Consider the following 14676-nt stretch of genomic DNA (forward strand, 5'->3'; position numbering starts at 1 on the left):
GGCCAGAAAGACAAATGCTGCATATTTTGTCTTATTTGTGAATCCAAGCTCTGACTTAAATATATAATCTGAAATAATCACAGAAGCCAGGAAAGTAGGAAGGGACCACAAGAAGAAAAGGGAAATGGAGCTGGAGAGAGGGGGACAGTAGAACAGGGGCTATATTGGGAGAAGGAAGAAAATGGGGGATGTGGAAAGGCAAAGTGGAAGGAAAGATAAATAGCACTAAGGATATTTGAAAGGGCTACAAGGAACATTATTTTATAAGCTTAATACACATAGTGAATGTGTGTGTGTGTGTGTGAGTGTGTATGTGTGTGTATTGATGTAACTAACCGTCTTATTAAATAAGAAACACAGAAACAATGTAAAGGAGAAAGCCGAGAGGTCAGAGCTCAGAGCTAAAATCTCACCCTTCCTCCTGTGGTGTCCCAGCTTCGTGAAAGAGACCTACTTCCTGTCTGTTCTTTTTTTTTTATAGTATGTTGTTCTGCCTTCTCATTGGCTGTAAACCCAAATACATGACTGCCTCGTCACTGTCTGAATGTACAGCCCCCTAGGTCTTAAAGGCATATGTCTCCAATGCTGGCTATATCCCTGAACACACAGATATCTATGGGATTAAAGGCGTGTGCCACCACCGCCACACTCTTGCTATGGCTCTAATATCTCTGACCCCCGGAAAAATTTATTTATTAACATACAATCAAAATAATATTTCAGTACAATTAGATTACCACCACATTTCCCCTTCTCTATTTTAATAAAAAGAAAAAAAAGCAAAAGGTTATAACTAACAAAAGAAAAACTATATACAAAAGTACAATAACTATATACAATATATACAAGTAATAAATACCTAAACAGGTATTTGACAAATCAGAGAAAATAATTCCATTATCTATCCTATTTTGGTAATTCCAAGATGTATCTAATGTACTTTCTATCCTAATTAATTTTCAACTATAACTAACTAATCTTCAACCATAGCTAACTAATCTTCAACTCCCTCAGAGACCCAAGAAGGGAATAATATTAGCTAACAAAAATAAAAACAGGAAGTGCATGCAAGCAACTTCCAAAAAATTTGTGAGTTGACAGAAACAGCCAGCTGCCTGGGCAGTCACCTGAGGCTTCTCCGAAGTGTTGGGGCATCATCTTCAGCCTATAGGCTTAGTGTAAATGACAGACTCATTTGTGATGTAGGATGTACACAAGGTTAACAGTTCAACCTCACATTGGGTGAGAGCAGTCCACGTTGCAGAAACACCTGAATTCCACTAGTGTCCTGTCATGATTCAGGATTTTAAATTCTGGAAATTGTTGACAGTTTTTGAATTCAGCTGTCCATTCTTCTTGGCTGTGTATATATGGCTTCATCTCAGCATCCCCTTCTTCTCCACATCCCTCTATTAAATGCCAGTCTACTTTTGAGAGGCATGAGCTTTCAGCTGCTGTTCAATTGTACAACAGAATCCATTGGCCCTCTGCCTGTTAAGCTGCCTTCTAAGAAAAGGGCACTGTACCTTGTTTCGTGATCTGTCTGTCCATTTTGTCCTGTTGATTCGAGGATTCTTTGTTGTCCAGTGGCTAACTTTTGCCAAAATGAAAGTTGACTCCATATGCAGTTTCTTCAATGCCCATATTTTCTCTAAAGTAGATTGGTACTGCCAGGAGCCGACATGTCTCAAAAAAGAAAAATTTTCTAAGTTATTAAAACATTTTAAATGCCATATTCTGTAGATCTCTGAAGGGTTTGAAGATGACCTGTCTAAAACATCTCTGCTCAATTTTTAAAACATATCTAATATGACTACAAGTTCTATGATAATGTCTAACTACTAGCTTTCATTTCTTTATATCCTAATAGTTGATAATAATAACATTCAAGGATCAGAAATTTGCATTACATTGTTAAATGAATGGTATAAATACAATTAGAAATATACATATAGCATTTTCTAACAATATCAGTTTCAAATTTGTATACAATATAAAACAATCAAATCCAATGTAAAGTATTTAAAATTAGTAATTGTCTTTTTCTTTTCTTTCTTTCTTTTTCTTTACTTTTTTTTAAACAAGAACCTTAAATCTAATCTCCTTTGCTTAGCCTTTTTCCTAACCCTTGACAATAACTTGTAACCAACCCCTTAAACACTGAAAATTATCCCAGACCCAAAACCCATTAAAAAGACCAAAAAACCACCCGCCCCACACCACCTCTTTGGGAATGTGGGCGTCGTATTCTTAAAATTGCTTCTTGCTGGGTATGGGTGAAATTTTCTTTATCCTGAAAGAAAAATTTGAGGTTAATTGTCAAATTCTAGGAGAGGTAACTATATCCTTCATTATCCAGTCTGTGTATAATGCCAAAGTTCAGGGTTTATCTCAAGTCCTTATTCAAGTAGTCTTTGAGACTGGATCATCTCAGCTAGTCATCTCAAAATTGCTCTGAGCACCTTGTAGTTCAAAGCTGATCTGTGGATGATGTTTGTCAGCTTAATGATAATATTATTGTCCACGTGGAATTGTTGTTGTTGTGGGGCCCCATCTTCTTTCTGGAGACTTCAGTTGATGTTAGGCCTGGCCGTGATTTCCTGCAGAAAACTGATAAGAGACTCAAACACAAAAACATATATATATGCAGCTAGCCTTTTTTCTAGAATTAGTTAGTACTCTATGTGACCATTCATATCTTAACAAAGTTTAAAATGTATATATATATATATATATATATATATATATAAATCTTGTAAATTTTGATATAAAATTTATACTTTAAGAAAAGTTTAAAGAATCAGAATAGAATCAAAAGAGTTGAGATTAGTAAAAGAATAGTCCCTTAATTAATTTTGCTTTTGTCCTGTACCATAGCAGAAGATGGCTCTTATTCTGGCATGATACAGGGAGTTTGCATTTTCCTTTTAACAACATGCTTGATTTTAAAGAAGGAGAGAGCCATTCTCCAACTCCAAAGTCAGCTTTAAATTTTAATTGAACTGGGACTATTAGAAGACAAATAGTGTTAAATCTTTAGAGAAAAGCAGAAACAAACATTTAGGAAGACATAAAAATTTTTTATATAATATATACCCATACACCGTTTCACTCTGTTTCTTGGGTTAGATGATTTGTCCCTTTTCTTCAGTTGTCTCATTTGTCCAGTATTCTTCAAATTCCTTAACCTTCATTCTCCTAAAAGACAAAAACAAAAACCTTTCCCCAAGACTAATTTTGGGGATGTTTCCTTTTGACAAGTTATTATCTGATTAAAAGAAAAGGCATGTGTTATTGATACCAGTTAGTTTAAATTGGATGTTCATGCTGGTTGATGAACTATCACCTCCTCTAATTAAGAGGTCTCTCTTGTTCAAATCGAACCTTTATCAATTTTGATGGTACCCACAGCTTATCTTCTCCTGTAGAAACAAAAGCAAAACCACGTCCCAATGTAATACATACCCTGGTTTCCATTCTGAGGTCAGCACATCCTTAAAGTATATAGGCTGATTTAATTCTGTAGTTTTTTCTATTATCCAATGTCTCTCTGCAGCTGTTGTTCCTTTCTCATTGACATTCAGAAAATTCAAAGTTAGAAGAGCATTATGCAGTCTATTTCTGGGGGTTTTTGTTACCCATTTCTGTTTATTTAGCATATCCTTTAGAGTTCTGTTTGATCTTTCTATAACTGCTTGACCTGTAGGATTATGTGGTATGCCTGTAATATGCTTTATATTGTAATAAGCAAAAAACTGTTTCATTTTAACAGAGACATATGATGGAGCATTGTCAGTTTTGATTTATGCAGGTATACCCATGATGGCCATAACTTCTAGCAAATGAGTGATTACAGAATCAGCTTTTTCAGAACTCAAAGCAGTTGCCCATTGAAATCCTGAATAAGTATCGATAGTGTGGTGTACATATTTCAATTTTCCAAATTCTGCAAAGTGAAACACGTCCATCTGCCAGATTTCATTTCTCTGAGTACCCTTTGGGTTACATCCTGCTGGTAATGGCATCTGATTGTAGAAGGAACAAGTAGGACATTTCTTTACTATTTCTTTGGCTTGTTGCCAGGTTATGGAAAAATCCTTTTTTAAACCTTTACTATTAATGTGATGTTTTTTATGAAATTCTGAGGCCTCCAGCACATTTCCTATCAATAATTTATCAATCTCATCATTGCCTTGTGATAAAGGGCCTGGCAGACCAGTATGGGATCGAATGTGAGTTATATATAAAGGATGATTCCTTTTCCTGATGGTATCTTGTAACTGAAAAAATAGTGAAGTTAATTCTGAAGCATCAGGGATAAATTCTGCAGTCTCAATATATAACACCACTCTTTCAGCATACTGAGAGTCAGTTACTATGTTGAGAGGTTCTGAAAAATCTATTAATACCAACAGAATAGCATACAATTCTGATTTTTGAACTGAATTATACGGACTTTGAACCACTTTACTTAAATTTTCTGATTTGTAACCTGCCTTTCCTTGTTTGTTGGCATCTGTATAAAATGTACGAACTCCAGATATGGGTTTTTGCCATACAATTCGAGGCAAGATCCAATCAGCTCTCTTGGTAAGATCAATTCTATTGCTTTTGGGATGTTTGCTGTTAATTTCTCCCAAAAAATTACTGCAAGCTCTTTGCCAAGGTTCACTTTCTGTCCATAATTTTTCAATGTCCTCCTTAGTTAATGGTACAATTTCTGCTGGGTCTATGCCTGCTAATTGACGAAGTCTCAGTTTTCCTTTGTAAATCAAGTCAGAGATTTTTTCCACATAAGTTTTTAATTTTTTATTTGGTTTATTTGGTAAAAATATCCATTCCAATATAATATCTTCCCTCTGCATTAATATTCCAGTAGGAGAACGCCTAGAAGGTAAAATAACCAAAATGCAATCCAGCTTTGGATCAATATGTTCCACGTGTCCTTCATGCACTTTCTTTTCTACCAAGGCCAATTCTTTCTCAGCTTCAGGTGATAATTCTCTTGGACTATTTAAGTCCTTTTCACCTTCTAAGGTTCTGAACAAATTAGTCAGTTCATCATTTTTTACCCCAACAATAGTTCGTAGATGAGAAATATCTCCAAATAATCTTTGAAAGTCATTAAGAGTCTGTAGTCTATCTCTCCGAATTTGCACCTTTTGGGCTCTAATTTTTTGTAGCTCTATTTTATATCCTAAATGATTAATAGAATCTCCTCTTTGTATCTTTTCAGGAGCAATTTGTAATCCCCAGCAAGGCAAAATTTTCTCTACTTCTTCAAATATTATTTCTAAAGTATCTGCATTTGAGTCAGCTAGTAAAATATCGTCCATATAATGATAAATTATAGATTTAGGAAATTTTTTACGTATCACTTCCAATGGCTGTTGTACAAAATATTGGCACAGAGTTGGGCTATTCAACATTCCCTGAGGGAGGACCCTCCATTGAAATCTTTTAACCAGTTGAGAATTATTATAAGTAGGCACTGTAAAAGCAAATCTTTCTTTGTCTTTTTCTTGTAAGGGTATTGAAAAGAAACAGTCTTTTAAATCAATAACTATGAGAGGCCATCCTTTTGGTAACAGAGTAGCAAAGGCATCCCAGATTGTAGAGAGCCCATTGGCTGAATTATTTTGTTAATTGCTCTAAGGTCTGTTACCATTCTCCATTTACCAGATTTCTTTTTAATAACAAATACAGGAGAATTCCAAGGGCTGGTTGATTCTTCAATATGCTGAGCATTTAACTGTTCTTCTACCAGCTCTTCTAAAGCCTGGAGTTTCTCTGTTGTTAAAGGCCATTGCTGGACCCATACAGGCTTGTCTGTTAACCATTTTAAAGGTAGAGCTGTTGGTGTCTTTGGAAGATCATCAGTTATTGTGACCTGTTCTTGTATAATATGGATGGCTGGTGACCACTCATTAGAACAATATCTTCTAATATTTCTCTCAGTAACATGTGCTAGTTTATGATTTGTTTCTGAGATTGGAGGGATGTTAATCTGAGTATTCCATTGTTGCAACAAGTCTCGACCCCACAGGTTCATAGTTATGTTAGCCACATATGGTTTTAATTTTCCTCTCTGTCCTTCTGGACCTATACATTCGAGCCATCTTGCACTCTGTTTCACCTGAGATAATGTCCCAATTCCTAACAGTTGAACGTTTACCTCCTGAAGAGGCCAAGTTGGATGCCAAAATTCTGGTGCAATTATGGTAACGTCCGCACCTGTGTCTACCAGACCAGACAACAAAACACCATTTATTTTTATCGTTAATTTTGGTCTTTGTTCATTAATAGAAGTTTGTCAAAAAATTTTCTTTATGTTTTCTCTTGAATTTTCTATTCTCTCTGTTTCATCATCCTGACCAGCATGATTTATTCCAATAGGCATTTGGTTATTTAATCGCTCTCCAGAGCAGGCATTTCCTCTATGGCTGCAGGAAAGGTTTGAACTGGATTTGCAATGGGGGCCTGCGCGGGCCCCTCTGGAAGTTTACCGAAGACTGAGGCAAAGGATTACCCTGTCTGTCCTTTGTTGATCTACATTCGTTGGTCCAGTGTTTTCCCTTACCACACCTTCTGCATACTCCAGAAGGAAGGGGCATTCTGCTGCCATTGTTCCTTGAAGAAACATTGTTTCTGGGAATGACCTGTCTACAGTCCCTTTTCAAATGTCCTTGCTTTCCACATCCAAAACATCTAACACTCCTCAAACCTTTTGAAATTACTTCTCCTACCCACGTATCATCATGCTCATCAGCTTCAACATTAATTGTTTCTCTAATCCAATCTTCCATAGGTGCAGATCTTGCCCTTAATGGCCTGATTATTCTTTTGCATGCTGCATTCGCATTCTCAAAGGCCAAAGATTCAATTATTGCCTTACCAGCTTCTGAATCCGAGACCATTCTCTTTACTGCTGAAGCCAGTCTTTGTAAAAAATCTGTAAAAGACTCTTTTGGGCCTTGCATCACCTTTGTAAATGACTCAGATTTTTTTCCTGGTTCCTCAACTCTGTCCCATGCATTCAAGGCTGCCGTTCGACATAAAGTTAGGGTTTGGACATCATATAAACATTGTGTTTGTGCTGAAGCATATTGGCCTTCGCCCATAAGGTGATCCTGGCAAACTTGTATTCCTTTATCCCTCCATTGTTTTTCTATGTTTTTAGCCTCCTCCTTAAACCAAGTCAGAAATTGAAGGCTCTGGCTGGGTTCCAGAACACCTTGTGCAAGGTCCCGCCAGTCCTGTGGTACTATCCTATTATATGTTGACCAAGAGTTTAACATTTGCTTTACATATGGGGAATGCATGCCATAAGATACTATTGCCTCCTTAAACCTTTTTAAATCCAACATTTCAATTGGAGCCCAATTATTTTGTGTAGCCTATTGGAGAAATTATTTTGGCCACTCCACGTAGTTAAAAGGATATTTATTTAATGGCGTAACTCACAAATTAAGTAATGGGTAGGTCGCAGGGTCTGGGAAGGTGTAATGCAGTCCAGCGGTGTTCTCCGGAGCTCTACACAGTCAATCTGCACCAGTCAGCGTCCTGGCACCGAGAGAGCGCCCAGAGCGAGCGCTGGCCCATCCAGCTCTCGGTTCCCCAGGCGCCTCCCCTCGCCCCGCCTCGTAGGTGTGACAGTTGCCAGAGTCTCAATGGGGGTTGGAACTTCCAGATCCAAGCTGGAATGGCTACCCACTACATCTCCCCTTTTTGTCTAAATAAGAAGGTTCTAAACTAATACAAGACTATATACAAAGTAATGGTTATCAAATATTGTCCAGAAATAATGAGAGATAATGACCTAGATAAGATGTAACTACAACCAATGCACACAATATCAAGCAAGAAACACATACTAAAATCCAGAGAAGTATAGAGCATAGGTAAACAGCATGTTATAAAGATCATTCAAAGGTGTCCTATCCTAAAGAACCTGAACCTAATACTTAATATGTTCTATCTAAGATATTATATATACTAAGTTGTAACTATAACTGCTAGTCTTCAATCCCATCAAAGACCTGAGAAGGAACATAATGGTCCCTGAGAAATGGTAGATGGATGCAAGCAACTTTCGGGAATCTTGCAAGAGTAGACCAAGACAGCTGGCAGCCTGGACAGTCACCTAATGTTTCTCAGCATTGTTGGTGCATTCAAATTGGCTACAGGCCTAGAGTATCTGACAGACCATTTTCAGAAGCAGGATTTCTGAAAGACCATCTTACCCTGTCTTGGCAGAGTACAGTGGTCGCTTTCCTTGTGTCCCGCTTGTCCAGAAAGGACAGCATTGCATTTGTACTGTCAGCCATCAAGGCAAGGCAGTTCTTTGCCCAGTAGGCCATTTTGTGCCAAAAGACAAACTTCCAAATGGAAATGTCTTAGAAGCCCAACATTCTCTCGGGATCAATTGGTGCAGCCAGGAGCAATTGTGTCTCACGTCAACAGAATTCTAAGTTATTTAAATGCCATATTCTCCAGGTCTATGAAGTGTTTGAAGATTACCTGCCATCTGACCTATGTATCTGTAAATCTGGATAACCTAACTAACGTAACTATAGAGATGACAGGCATAGGCGACTATAAATCTCTAAATCTTATCTATCGAAATAACCTAAGGACTAAGGCTTCACATAAATAAGGTAAACAGTCTATAAGCAAATGTATGGTGAAGAACGATGACTTCAAAATTGTGACAATACACAAGATATTTATAACAGAGGTAGGAATATATAGTGCGATATGCAATATGACAATAATATTAAATATATATCAATATACCGAATATCCTAAACAGAAGTAGAGCATATATAAAGTATGACAGATATAAATTTACATTTGTATCAATATAAAAATGTTTCAAATAAGAGTAGAAATATATGTACATTATAACAAATATAGTTCTGTATTTGTATCAATATACAAATTATCTTAAACAGGAGTATAAAAATAGTTTACATTTGTATCAACATATAAGAATCTATAACAGTACAAATTACAGTGCAAATTATCTAAGGTTGCTATTTTACTAAGTTTGTTTACTAGTATATACAATGATTTACCATCATATCTTATACCTATCTGTTCCATTTCTTCTCCCACCCCACTTTTTTTTTTTTTACAATCCTGAGTTAATATTTTCTTCAACCCCAACCTATAACCGTCATCCATAACCTGAGAATTATGAAACCTAAGGGAGAAGGGGCGTCGTTTTCTTAGAATTGCTTCCTGCCGTTTAGGGGGTGATGTTATCTCTGTTGGGTACTGTGAGAAAGCTCAGATAGTTAAATCTCAGTTAGACTAACTGTAGGTTCTGCAGCAAGTTTTAGAGTAATGGGTAAGATTGTCTGAAATTCTGGTAAGAAGTGTAGTATGATGATGATTACCATGGCATCATTCTGGATTGGGTAGAGTTGTTGTTGTTGGGGCCCATCTTCCTTCTGGTGACTTCTGAGATTGCTATTGGAAAAACTTATTTGTTATCAAAATGGGAGGTTTGGATTTAAAGAGGACATAGCATGTAAGAAAGGATTCTGAGAAATGAAGAGTAAGCATGGAGAGAATTAGAATTTAGAAGACAATGGTCCCTTTTTATTGGTTTCCTTCTGTCTCACACCAGAGGGCTCTTCTGATATGGGACTGAAGAATCTCTTAAACTTTTCTTTTAGCAATATGCTTGGGTTTAGAGAAGGAGTGAGCCAATTCCATCTCCAAAGCCAGCTTGGCTATAATTGAATTGGAACCACAACTTTTCTAGATTGATAGAGAGAAAGATGTTAGACAGTGAGATTTTACCATGTGTAGATTGGTACCAATAGATTCTTCCTTTCTGCTGTAAACATCCGGATATCCAAGGCCTTATGAGTTTTGAAAGATGGGTATTTCCATTATCCTGGAAAGACAAAAACAGAACCCTACCCCACCCTTTGATTGTTAAATTTTTCTTACAACTTGTAGAGATGTCACATTGGTGGATGATCTTTTACTTCTCTTCATCAAGGGTTTTTCCTGTTCGAATCGAATTTTTATTAATTTTGTTGTTATCAATAGCTTTTCTTCTCCTGCAGAAACAAAGGCAAAACCCCTTCCCCAACGTAGAACATATCCAGGTTTCCATTCTGAGGTCAGCACATCCTTAAAATAAACTGGTTGGTTTAGCTCAGGAGTTTTGTCTGTTGTCCAATGTCTCTCCGCAGCTGTTGTTCCTTTCTCATTAGAATTGAGAAAATTCAAGGTTAATAAAGCACTATGCAGTCTATTTCTAGGGGTCATTGTTACCTGTTGCTGTTTATTTAGCATATCCTTTAAAGTGCGATTGGATCTCTCTATGACTGCTTGGCCTGTGGGATTGTGTGGTATACCTGTAAAATGCTTTATATTATAATAAGCAAAGAACTGTCTCATTTTATTGGAGACATATGCCGGGGCATTGTCTGTCTTAATTTGTACAGGTATTCCATGATGGCCATAACTTCTAATAGATGTGTAATCACAGAATCAGCCTTTTCAGAACTCATAGGAGTTGCCCATTGAAATCCTGAATAGGTGTCAATGGTATGATGTACATACTTTAATCTTCCAAATTCTGCAAAATGAAACACATCCATCTGCCAAATTTCATTTCTTTGTATACCTTTTGGATTACTCCCTGCAGGTAATGGAGTTTGGTTATAGATGGAACAAGTAGGACATTTTTTCACAATATCCCTAGCCTGTTGCCAAGTGATGGAGAAATCCTTCTTCAAACCTTTGCTATTTATATGGTGTTTCTTATGATATTCTGAAGCTTCTAGCACATTACCTATTAGTAACTGATCAATCTCATCATTACCTTGTGCTAAAGGTCCTGGCAGACCTGTATGGGATCTGATATGTGTTATATATATATAGGATGTTCCCTTTTTCTGATGATTTCCTGCAATTGTATGAATAATGAAGTTAATTCTGTATTATCAGCAATAAATTCAGCAGTTTCAATATGTAAAACAACTCTCTCTGCATATTGAGAGTCAGTGACTATATTGAGGGGTTCTGTGAAGTCCATCAGTACCATAAGAATGGCATACAGTTCTGCCTTTTGTACAGAGCTATATGGACTTTGCACCACTTTACTTAAGTCTCCTGATTTATATCCTGCTTTCCCTGATTTATTTGCATCAGTATAGAATGTGAGGACTCCAGAAATTGGCTTTTGTCATACAATGTGAGGAAGGACCCATTCAGTCTTCTTTATGAATTCTATTCTCTTGCTTTTGGGATAGTGGTTGTTAATCTCTCCCAAAAAGTTACTGCAGGCTCTCTGCCAGTATTCATTATCTTTCCATAGTGATGAAATTTCCTCATTAGTTAATGGTACTACAATTTCTGCTGGGTCCTTCCTGTCAACTGGCGAAGTCTTAATTTACCCTTTTGAATCAAATCAGAGATCTTTTCTATATAAGTCTTTAATTTCTTATTTGGTTTACGTGGTAGGAATATCCATTCCAATATAATATCTTCCCTCTGCATCAAAATACCTGTTGGGGAATGTCTGGAGGGGAATATGACAAGAATGCATTTAAGTTCTGGATCCACACGATCCACATGTGCTTCTCGAATTGTCTTTTCTACTAGAGCCAATTCCTTCTCAGCTTCGGCTGATAATTCTCTTGGACTATTTAATTCTTTGTCCCCTTCTAGAGTATTAGCCAAATTTTGTAGTCCATCTTTGGGTATTCCCATGATACCCAGTAAGTTGGAAATGCTTCCTAATAACTTTTGAAAATCATTAAGAGTCTTCAATCTATCTCTTCTTAATTGTACCTTTTGGGGTCTAATTTTTTGTAGCTCTATCTTATATCCTAAGTAATTAATAGAATCTCCTCTTTGTATTTTTTCAGGAGCAATTTGCAGTCCCCAGCGAGGCAAAACCTTTTTTACTTCTTCAAACATGTTTTCCAATGTATCTAACTTTTTATCAGCTAATAGGATATCATCATCCATATAGTGATAAATTATGGATTGTGGAAACTTTACACGAATTATCTCTAATGGTTTCTGCACAAAGTATTGACACAAAGTAGGACTGTTTAACATTCCCTGTGGGAGGACCTTCCATTGATATCTCTTGACTGGCTGAGAATTATTATAATTAGGTACTGTGAAGGCAAATTTTTCTCTATCATTTTCCTGTAAGGGTATGGTAAAGAAACAGTCTTTTAAGTCAATAACTATTATAGGCCATTCTTTTGGTAGCATAGAGGGCAAGGGCATCCCAGTCTGTAGGGAGCCCATTGGCTGAATTACTTTATTAATAGCTCTCAGATCTGTCAGCATTCTCCAATTACCAGATTTTTTTTTTTATAACAAATACAGGAGAATTCCAAGGACTGGTAGATTCTTCAATGTGTTGAGCATTTAACTGCTCTTGAACCAGCTGTTCTAAAGCTTGTAGCTTCTCTTTTGTCAAAGGCCATTGTCCAACCCAGACAGGTTTATTAGTTAGCCATTTTAAAGGTCAGGCAGTTGGTACTTCTGAGAGTTCAACAACAGTCGTGCTCTGTTTGTGAACAGCCTGAATGGTTGGTGACTGATTTTTATAGCATGTTATGATATTATTCCTAGAAACATGCATTGGTCTGTATTCCTTTTCTGAAAGTGTAGGAATTTTAATCTGGGTATTCCACTGTTGTAACAGATCTCGGCCCCAAAGATTTACTGCTACATTTGCTACATAAGGCTTCAGCCTTCCTCTCTGTCCTTCTGGCCCTATGCATTCAACCCATCTCGAACTCTGTTTTATCTGAGATAGGGTGCCAATCCCTAACAGTTGGACATCTACCTCTTGAAGAGGCCAATTTGGATGCCATGATTTTGGTGTAATTATAGTCACATCTGCACCTGTGTCCACCAGGCCCTCCAGAACCACGCCATTAATTCGAATTCTAAGCTTTGGTCTTTGTTCATTTATGGAAGTCTGCCAAAATATTTGTTTTATAGTGTTCTTTGTAAACTGTGATCCAGCTATCAAAGCTGTTTTATCATCCATTGCAGTATCAGTTTTTACATTAGGCATTGGTTTATTCAGTTGTCCTGGAGAGGAATTTCTTCCACAGTGGCAGGGAATGTTCGTACTACGTTTGGTTTGGGGGCCTGCAAGAGGCCCCCTGAGGCATTTCCCGCCAGTAAAGGGTTGCCTTGTATATCTATTTTTGATCTGCACTCACTGGTCCAATGTCGGCCTTTGCCACATCTTCTACATAATCCAGGAGGTGGTTGGGGTCTCCTGTTTAGGCTATTCCTAGAAGGAGTATTGCTTCTAGGAGTACCCCATGTACAGTTTTTACTTATATGACCTGGTGTACCACACTTAAAACATTTGGTAACACGGGGCCTTCTTTCACCTCTGGGATTTGTCTCTCCTATCCAAGCCTCATTACTGTAGTTAAGAGACTGAACACCATTAGTATATTGAATCCATTCTTCCAAAGGAGCTGATCTGATCTTTAATGGTGTAAGTATTCTTCTGCATTCTGCATTAGCATTGTCGAATGCCAAGGACTCAGTTAATACTTTTCTTAATTCTTTGTCTGACACAGCTCTTGTTATAGCTCTGTTCAGTCTTTGTAAAAAATCAGTGAAGGGTTCCTGCGGTCCCTGAAATATCTTTGTGTATACCTCAGTTGGTTTTCCAGGTTCTGGAATTTTTTCCCAAGCATTTAGAGCTGCTGTACGGCATAGGGATATTGTATGCTCATCATAAGTGGCTTGTACATTCCTGTCAGCGAAACATCCCTCACCAAGTATTTGATCTTGGGAGATCACAAAACCTCTGATTTTACCTTGTTGTTCTAAATTTTTTGCCTCTTCTCTCAACCAGCTTTTCCACTGTAACTGCTGACTATATTCTAGAACAGCTGAAATTAACTGATGCCAGTCATCTGGAATGATTCTATGTGAGGTAGACCACGAATTTAACATCTGTTTTACATATGTGGATTGTATCCCATACGTAACTACTGCTTCCTTTATATTTTTAAAGTCCCTTGTTGAAATTGGTTGTAATGTATATGTCATATATGGCTCGGGGTGTGTGTCATCTGCTGGCTTCTCATGGACAATAACAGGATAAGCCATTGTATGAGAGCCATTTGGAGATGTTACAACCTCTATGGTCTTGACCTTCTGCTTATTAGTTCCCTTGTCATGTTTACTGAGAGTTTCTTCTAGGGCTTGCAAACGAGCACCTAGGGTCTGTTCTAGGGAGTGAACCTCCTCTCTTGCAAGGGACTCCATATTTCTCATGGAATCATAGAAGTTTTTATGTTCCTCAGAAACACATGATTCCATGGACCTTATCCTATCAATTAACGATAATCTTTCTTCCTTATATACTGTCTGAGTAGCCACAACTTCACTCTGGAGAGTTAGTGTTCTATCCATTAAATATTCATATTTATTATCAATAAATTCAATTTTGGGTACAAGCCTGTTTTGTAAATCCTGATTAGCAGATTCTAGAGAAAGAATCCTTTTCTCTAAGCCTTCATTGCTATCTTTGAAAGCAGATTCCAGAGAGAGAATCTTTTTCTCTAAGCCTTCATTGCTATCTTTGAAAGCCTGTATCAGTCCCAATAATGACTCATCTTTGTTCTTAAACCAGTGTTTGAACACTGTGTGAAT

Source organism: Peromyscus leucopus, chromosome 2, assembly GCF_004664715.2.
Source record: "Peromyscus leucopus breed LL Stock chromosome 2, UCI_PerLeu_2.1, whole genome shotgun sequence".
NCBI classification, from domain to species: Eukaryota; Metazoa; Chordata; class Mammalia; order Rodentia; family Cricetidae; genus Peromyscus; species Peromyscus leucopus.